Consider the following 9875-nt stretch of genomic DNA (forward strand, 5'->3'; position numbering starts at 1 on the left):
CTATCCAGCATAAAAATCTGTGAAATAAAAAATGGAGTAACCTCTGTTGAATCAGGGAGTGGCCAAAAGTAGCTATAGGATTTCTTGAAATAATTCTAAAATAATTTATTTAGACTGATATGTATTACCAATTACTTTTTGGTGGAGATTGTGTCATTGTACAAATACGTACTTTACCTAGCTGGATTTATAATTTTGCAATCTAATCTTTCTTTTACAAGCTTTTACAAATGTTGGTTTCATCTGTCTAAACAGTGTTATTTCAAAACTGGGCAGTCTTTCTTGAAATGTTTTTCAGCAAAGTCTAATCTGGTCCTTTTGTTCATGAGGTTAGGAAAAATATCTTGGGGTAAACCCTCATACAGCATCACATTCACTAAGTTGTCTAGTGATTATAGACTCAACAAAAATATTCCACATGTTGTGAATGTTGATAAAGGATTTTTCTTTGTTATTACATTTTTGATTTAGACACTCCTGAAAGTTTCTACTCTGGTCAAGAATTCTCATTAACAGCTTCCAAATCCAAATCCAAGTCACATCTTTATGACTTAACTTCATATCCATTAGTTTACAAAGTTGAAACTAAGCAAAAGGTGTTACTGTCCGTTATATTTATGCAAAAACATGGATCCGACATTCCACAACTGTCATAATGAAGTTCTTTAAGTATGTTTACGGGTGAATTTGTTTTGAGTCTGAATTTTAAAAAGGGCATTGCAAGAAAAACAACTGAAGTTTTGCTTGATCTAAAAAAATGTTTTACCTTTTGGTATGCTGAACCTTTTAGTCTATCTCCATTGGGGTGATGTCGTCATCCATGGAGGAGACAAATGGTCCAGCGGCACTGAATGGAAAATAAAGGCAAATGCATAAACCACAACACCTGTTTATTTAAGCAGTGGCAATAACAGTATGTTGTAAATTAATTTTTAAACAGTACATAATGGAACTTGCTTAAAATTAAAAATTAAATGTCTAGTCTATTCTACAAAGCAGAATTCAAAGCTTATTGTAAGCTGTTAAATCTGCTTAATTCTGCAGAGTATTTTAAGCTTACTAGTTTTCTACTTTTCTACTAGTTTATACTAGTTCAACAAAAAGGTTATCCCTCTCAGGCTCAAATTAAGTTTTTGTTGCTAATGCACAAAAGAATACCTGCAGTGGTACTTCTGAGTAAAAAAAAACCTCATAAAATATGTATGTGGGGTAATCAGGTTGTTTCAAATCTGCAATGCCTGCCTTGAGAGGGTTATACATCTAGCATGTATACAAACAGGTACTGAATATAGATCAACAATAATGTAATGAAGTTTGTCAGTTTGTGTTTAATGTAATAAACACAAACTGTGTGTTTAATGTAATAAACACAAACTGACAATGTAAGTAGAAAAGTGTGTAAGTTACCGGCCAGGAACTGGTTGTTCACCGTAAGCAGTCCAGTCCATCCGTTCTGGTTCCTGGAATGCAAAAAAAAGAAAAACAAACAAAAAACACATGATTCATATCACATTGTGTCGCATTGTAGTGCTATTATACTGCTATGAAAAGCATGTTGTCCTGGATATGGTCTGTTTGTTGCTAAACCCTATGAAAACCTTACTTCGTGGGCAGCGCTAGTAAACGTATTTGGCGTAATGGGTGATGGTTTGTCCTTGGTCACAAGGTTAAACTCAACCTGCAATTAAACAAAAAAGCTTTATGGAGTTAAATATATTATATAATGGTTATATTATAATACCAAATACTTTTTAAAGCTAAAATTCAACCTTACATATGAGCGATGTGGAATGGCAAGGTACACGTTGATAGCGTCCATTTTTCCGGAAGTACGTCAACACGTACAAACTTGGCGTGCTATCATGTCTAACTATTCATGACACAAATGAATGCTATTCACAGATATATATGTACATAAATGCTCGTCATGCAAAACTATTAGTTATTGTATTTTAGTATTTTTAAAACCATTTTGTATAAAAGGCTCTGGGATTTTATGTCTATGTTCTGCAATATTGTGTGGGGTGGAGTCGTAGAAAATGACGTAGGCAGAAGTTGGGGGTATTGCGATGCTACTCGAGAAGGGGAGATTTTTTCAGTGTTAGTTCTGTTACCTCGTAAGCTGTGTTCCTGGTTGCCATCCTTCACGTGATGCTCCGAGTGTTAAGTTCATGACTGGAAACTGCTGGCAACACTGAGCATCTAGGTGGCAATAAAACAGCTGGCGGTGACAATCCAGCAAAGTGGAAGCCTGTTGTCCTCCTTCCTGTATCCTGACCGATACACCATCTTGTTAGCTGCTGAACCTAAAAGAACTAGCCCTCACCACAAGTACTCCTCAACACATTTAATTCCTAATATTTTTTAATTTATGTTTTAGTTTTCTGTTTCTGTTGAAAGCATATATTTGTATTTTACAAAGTAAACACAATTTATGTTTAAATAATGAAAAATATAAAAGCACTAATTTTCTTTTTATGAAAATTATTAACTTTTAACAAGATTTTTAACTAGGTATTCCCTCTATGCTGAAGATGCACTATTTAACATGTGCTCTCAAATGAAGTGTACACAGTCTCTCACTCTCACTTTGGTTTAGCTCAAAACGCACTTCTTCTTTTTGTCTAAACAGTGTACAGTACGATGAATGTGGTTTACGGTCCACACTTCCCCAGTATCTCAAATAAGAGAAAAAGAAGATAGCCTTCCTCACTGGCAGGATTAGATGCATATATTAGATGCTTCAAAGAGTCATTTTGTAATTATCAATAGCAACTTCAAAGTTCAGGAAGAGGCCAGCTGACTTCAGTATGTATTTGCATGTATTTTTGCATCTCTAGCATGTTTTTTTGGGGGTTTTTTTTGGTCTCACAAGTAGGTTGTGGATGAATAGTCAAATTTTTTAGGAAGTGTCAGGGTGCTGGGTTTTTAGTTTTGAATTCATGATTCTTTCCTTTACATTATGAAGATGATTTAAGTTCAAGCTTTATATAGTTTAATCTTGAGTTTGGTTCTTTGAGTCTATGTCTTTGAGCTTATTTGTATTTCTACTACAGTCAGGTTCCTTTTGTGTCTTTGTCTCATCCCTGTGTTTCCTGTGAGAGTTTGTCGTGTTCTCTGAGTTTATGTTTCCCCAGTCATGTCTTTATTTATTCTCTCTCTGTCTGATTTTTTTCCTGTTTGTGATCTCCCTATGTGTCTCACTCCCTCTCTCTGTCTCTGTCTCACTTACCTGTTCCTTTGTTCCTCTCCTTGTGTTTCATCCTTGTCTCCTCAGCCTGTCTCCTCATGTTTGCTCCATGTCTCCCTTAATGTTCCAGGTTATACTCGACACAAAAGGATATCATGAAAGTTTCTATTTCTAAGTAAAGTGACCCAGTATTATCTGCATGGTAGTCCATAAAAAGAGCTGGGTAAAATTCCCTAAATTTTTAGGAAAAGTGCTTAAATGCTTTCTTTAATAACTTATTTACCAGAGGACACATGAAACCATTCTTTATGACAGGAAAGAAGATAATTCTGTTCCACAATTCATAGCCATGCACCCTCACACTGTTCGCGAAGACAATCAATAAATATGCCAAAGTATTGCAGATCATGAAATGTTCTTTAGAAGTATATTTCCATATCCTGCTGATACATGTTGAATTTTCAACAACAAGTTAACTATAAACGATAGTTAATTCTCCTACACAGTCTTCCTTAAACTCATGACGTTTTCTACTAAGTTCAAGGAAGAGTGACAAGGAAAAGGGAGTAGGTGGCCTGTCTGCCTGATAGACAAAGTTATTGGTCTGTCAGCCTTTATCGCTCCTTCTGGCCAACTGGCTGATCTCGGGGGCTCTAAGTGTTAAATCATACCTTTTGGTTTATTCAACTCAGCTGTTATATTTCAACAACACATGAATATTGTTGTTAATGGTATCAATGATTGTGCTGTTGGTTTAAACAATGGGTCCTTTGTCACACATTACCCCTTTTTGCATTCTTTAGTAACTTCTGTTGCTGCTGTAAACAACAGACAGCTGACAGCTGTTGTGGAAATTTATTAACAAAGCCTGCAGACACAATGAGCAGTTAAAACCCAACACTTTATTTCCCATGCATGAGGAGAGACGTCAGTCACGGGGCACTGAAAGTCGTCTCTGACAATGAACAGTTCGGGTCCCTTTTAAACACTGTCACGGAACAAAAGGCTTTTACAGTTGCAGTTCACACCTTGGCTCTAAACAGAAAACTCTCTATCACCTGTGTGAATCTCCCCCACTCTGGGGTCAAGTCTTCCTGTGTGAGCTTCCGTCTCCTGGGAGACATTCACCAGTTTCTCACCGTCTGTTTCCCAGCGTGAATGAGGTGTGAACCAGACATACTAAACTAAATAACATGAAAGCATTTCATCAAGACAATACATTAAAGGACAATACGCTAAAGAGAAATCCCACAACACAGCTCACAAAATGGGTAACTCTTTGAGGCACTCATAACTATTAACTATTATTAGTAACTATTATTAACTATTATCTCCCGTTTCTCTTGTGTGCTGTGCCATAGTGTGTAATCCCACCTTGTCCAATTTTATAGTTCCTGGTTGTTAGGTTTCAGTTTTGTTTCTGTGCTAGTATTTCTAGCTCCCTAGTTCAATTGTATATCCTAAGTTCTAGTTCTTAGGTTATGTTATTTGGCTTCCCTGTGTTCTGTGTTGTGTACTCTGTGCCTTCCTGTCCCATGTCTCAGGTCCTAATGTTCTGTCTCCCCTGTCTCTGTTCTAAGTTTACTTATCTTAAGTTCAGTCAGTGTGTTTCCTGTTTTACTTTGAAGGTCCGTGTCTTATGTCATTGTATTCAGTTTTGCTTCCTCCATACTACCATCTAAATTATGATTTTACAGATTTAATGTTTGAAAGTGCCAATAAACTTTCAGAAGCTATAATGAAATGTTTGTTACTTTTTTTTTAAATCCACTGTTATGCAAATTAACTTGGCACAAAAAGGAAATTTATGTTTGGTTGATTATTATGTTGTTATAACAATGCCTCTTAGCAGTAAATCTTATATATTTGGAAAGCATGTTTATTTCCCCTTAAATGGTGCCACATTTTAAGGAAAATGAGTGTGTAGGTTGAGCAGCAGAACTGAGTATGCGGATTGTGCCCATAGAAAAACTTGCCAAATCTTCCCTGCCAATGCCAAACAGCTTAATCTGCTATTGACTCTGGTTTGGTCCTGTTTACTGGATTGGATGATTGAAGTCTGCAGAAACAAGACAATTCAAGAACTTATTCATTTAACAAACAGGCGTTTCAATAGCATATGGAAGAACCATACAAAGCCACAACAACTTGACACTTCTTTCTCATGCTAGTCACCAGCTTGGTTCCACACTGCTGTGGGATGGCTTCTGGTTCTTCAACTAGAATTTGTCACAAGTCAGCCAATTGTTTCTGTTTGTCACTCTGGCACAAACAGCACAGCATCCCACAAATGTTCAATGGGTTTGAGGTCAGGACGGCAGGCAGGCTATTCCATCCTCTCCACTCTAAATTCTGGAGGTAGTCTCTGATAAACTGAGCTTTGTCATCTTGGAGGATAGGTTTTGGTCCCAGAACTTAGAGACATGGGATTATCGCTGGTTGCAAACTCTCATCTTGATATGTAACTGCACTGAGATTGCCTCCAATTATGACAAGTCTTGTTTCTTCAGTGAGGGAGATGCTGCCAAACATGATCACACTGTCTCCACCAAAAGCTATGACAGTCTGAACGTACGATCTAGCTGCTGTAGGCAGAATCCAGATTCAATGTTCCTCCACATGTTTCCTGACTCAGTGTAGGTCAAGCTACTTGAAAAAAGTAATTAGTTACTAATTACTGATTACTTCTCCAAAAAAGGAATCCCATTACTTTACTGATTACTTATTTTCAAAAGTAATTAGTTACTTCGTTACTTCGTTACTTTTCAAAAACATGATACATAACCATAATACACAATAAAGCAATAGACCTTTCAGCCCAATTCTATTTTCTCTGCATAATCCATCATATAACATTGAATCAAATGGAAAGCCTCTTTCTAACAATTGTTTTATTTGTTTTAATCTTTTAATTTTATGCACATTGCATTAAGCAAAAAATTTAATTATATGCAGCTGTTTTTGACTTGAAGAAATTGTTTAACATTTAAACCTATTTTCTGCATATTCCAGCATATAAAATAAAATAATGTTTTGTGTTTACACTCACTCTTTTAAATAGATGCAAGTAAAACACAGCAAAATATAAATCAAATCAAGTAGTTCCATAACTACATGGAAGTAAGTACTTCCATGCTTTAAACGCTGCATGGTCGTTCTCACGTCTGTTGCTGCCACAGGCATTGCACGTGCTTACATCATTGTCATGAGACACTCTCACAAACAAAATCATGACAGTTTATGCAGTAACGCAGCGTGCTTATAGGAAAATAACAGTAATCTCATTACTTTTTTGCAATAGTAATCCCTTACATTACTTGTTAATTGAAAAAAGTAATCAGATTACAGTAATGCATTACTGCCCATCTCTGTTTCTGACAGCAGCGCAAACAGGCCTGATGGTGAAGAGTAGTCATAGTAGGCCTCCTTGCAGCCCTGTGAGTTGGGACATTGGCTGTGTGCAGTCTGTTCCAGATTGTCTCAGTATCTCATTCTGAAAAATCTGTAAAAGACTGCCTACTGCTCCTAAGTGCCGACAGGGTGAGGAACCAGTCATCCTGTGGTGTCATCTTTTTAGAACACCCACTTTGCGGCCTGCCTGTGACATCTCCCATTATCTGAAACTCGGTCTTCAATTTCGAGATGATACTTGGGCTCACTCCAAGTAATGCTGCAACTTGTGTTCACAGAACACCAGCTTGAAGTTGTCCTATGGCACAAGACCTATCCAGATCAGTCAAATATGGCATACTTGGAGCAGACAACAAGTGACGCTATAACAGGGTCCATGCTCACAGGTGTTGCCAGTCAGGCAGCTGAAGCTCAAAAAGAAACTTAAAACAAGACTCAATAGCAGAATAAGCTGTTGGGCAATGGCAGAGAAAATTTTGGCAAATTTTTAATGGGTGCAACTCACATACTCAAATCTGCCGCTCAACCCACAAATGTATTTTTCCTACAATTTTTGCACCACTTAAGGGGAAATAAACAAGTTTTACAGTCGTATGAGATTTATTGCAAATAAGTATGTCAACAAACTTTTAGTGCAGTTTATTTCGTTTCTGTATATTTCTATTCCACTAGATGTCAGCATTTAGCATGCTGAAATATACTTTGACTAATGTGTTTAAACGCGGCCTGAATGGCAACAACCAGATTGTTTGTTCTCTAAGATCACCAACATGTGCGAACTACTCGGGGACGATTGTTTTATAGAGTTAACACAGAAATGACATCCATTTACTTATAAAAGTGAAATAATGTGGTAGTTGTAGTGTAGTAATTATTGAATCTCTGTTAGTATAAAATATATATACTCTTATTTCTTCCAGTAAACAACTAAAGGTTGGGCTGCATTGCTTTATTGTGTTGTGCAGTATCCTGTAGTAGTACTTACAGTACTCACCCTTATTTTAGAATATTCCAAATTAAAAACACTGTTTATTTGATAACGACCAATCGTAATTAGAGCAGGTACTGTATCCTAGTCCTGATTGGATCTTTCCCAACAAGACCCGCCCCGCCCCCCTCCTTTCCCTCTGCGGCTCACCAAGCACATACACACACAGCAGCAGCACGCGGGCAGGGGCGGAGAGGGAAAACAGCAACTTCGGTTTCACCTTTTAAAAAGCCCACAGTATCCTTACCACGCGAGTATGATGAGGGACAACCGCGAGAGGAGGATGAAATAGTTGTTTTAAAACAGTTGTCAGCTCGGACTCTGTCACCTTTCGTCCTGCTGTACGCGATTAACTCCTGAGCTCCCCCCGTGACATGAAAACAGTCCGCACGCGCCTGATTCCGTAGCGTTCACTTGTCATCTGCGAGCTGCCACGATGGTTAAATGTCCTGTTTAATGGTCGAGGTACGTAGACTGTGATTTTTTTCCCCAGCTGTGTCGGCTGCGTGCCTCTAAACAGACAGACTTGTTTTGTAATAGGCCTTAACGGCAGAAAGCCGTTACACCGTAACGACCTGTGAACAGTCTTTGGCGCTTAAATGAGAGTTTGTAGTGAGCGAATACTGTTTATGGTGCATGCTGTGGCGTTGCATTAATACCGGATGAGCATGCTAGTATTCTCATATGGACTAAATGTTTGCACGACATGTAGCAAGCCAATAATGACCTTGTGTTTTTTTGTGGTAAAGACTTATTGGTGCAGGCTTGTTCTTGTACGCCGTGTTTGCTGCAGTGTTCGGCCTTGTGTATTATTGCCATGTGTCACGTCAGTGTACTGACAGATTTACAGCAGTCAACCTGCAGCCTGGGCACTGCAGACCACACGCAAGCAGGGGAAAGATGTGAAGTGGACTTGTTTTTGGCTGGGTTTGCTTGTGGTATTTGCTGACATGCCACAGCATATATGTTAAGTATTAGATGTTCAGTTATAAATGTCTAAGCAGATACTTGAATTGAATATGCATAAATTATTTACATAAGGTATGGGTAAAGAGGTGCATGAAAATTATTAACCTTAACCTTATTAACCTTATAAATAAATAACTCTAATCCTAACTAAAGGGTCTGTAGCCTATTAGAGAGGGTGGTTTTTACAATAAAAGTTATTTCAGGAACTTTGTAACACACCTCATGGTTTTCCATGAAGCGTGGAGCTTACTCAATTGTGGGGAAGATGGTTTAGCTGTCCCCACTTCTTGACTGTGTGGCATTGTAGTGCTACCAGCAAGTTTTTGGTAGATGATATTATTGAGTAATTGTTGAATTTTTGGGTTAGTTTCTGTTAAATTGTCATTGTTAGATTAATTCCCTGATTTGATGTTTACTATTCTCTGCCCTCTGATATTTTGAATAGACGCTGATTATGCATTATTATGCATCATTATACACACTGCTTATTTCTTTTATTCCATGCATCACTTAGTACAAGTGATGCCTGCACAGACCCTGCCCATGAAAACTTTTGAAGAAACTGATCCATAACATTAACATTTAATATGTGTTTTCTTTGACCATGTTCCACTTCAGGGTTTAATGAAATTTGTCAGTGGTATATATGAAAAGTTTTAAATAATTTAAAACTATTTGTTGTCCAAACATCTGTATCCATGACTGTCACTGACCTGTTGGTACCCGAGTGGACATTTAGCTACAGATGCAACCATTCATATGTTGTACCACATCCATTTTGTATTGGCTAAATATTCAAACATAGTGTAACGAAAATTTAAAACACTTCAAATTGCCATTTGTTTCCCTAGCACAAAACGGATGGGGGATAAATATCAACAAAAACAAAACATTGACTCCCCGCTATGTACAGGAGAGTGAAAAGCTGTGTTAGTCATAAGCATTTGAGAGAGAGAGAGACTTAAACTAGAAAGCTGGCCAAATGAAATGAGTAATGATGTGAGCATAGAGATCATGGAAAAAAATGACAAGACGTGTCCTGTAAACATGTCATAACCACGTGGGCTGAATGAGCGAACAGTCACTGCCTCTGGTTTGCCTCCTTCCACCCATTTCCTGCTTGACGGTAAACAATGTGCGCTAAATCAGATGTAAATCCTCCTACTCAAGGTACATGCTTATGACTGTCTTGCTCCAAAGGAGTAACAAAGTAAGAACATGTTTAATAATGGATAACAGATGATTTGTCAGGTTAGCTAGAGTACCTGCTTTCAGTCATAAGATAAGATAAGATAAGATAGATAAGATAGAACTTTA

The sequence above is a fragment of the Aulonocara stuartgranti genome (genome assembly GCF_965226115.1).
Source record: "Aulonocara stuartgranti genome assembly, chromosome: 15".
In the NCBI taxonomy this organism is placed as follows: Eukaryota; Metazoa; Chordata; class Actinopteri; order Cichliformes; family Cichlidae; genus Aulonocara; species Aulonocara stuartgranti.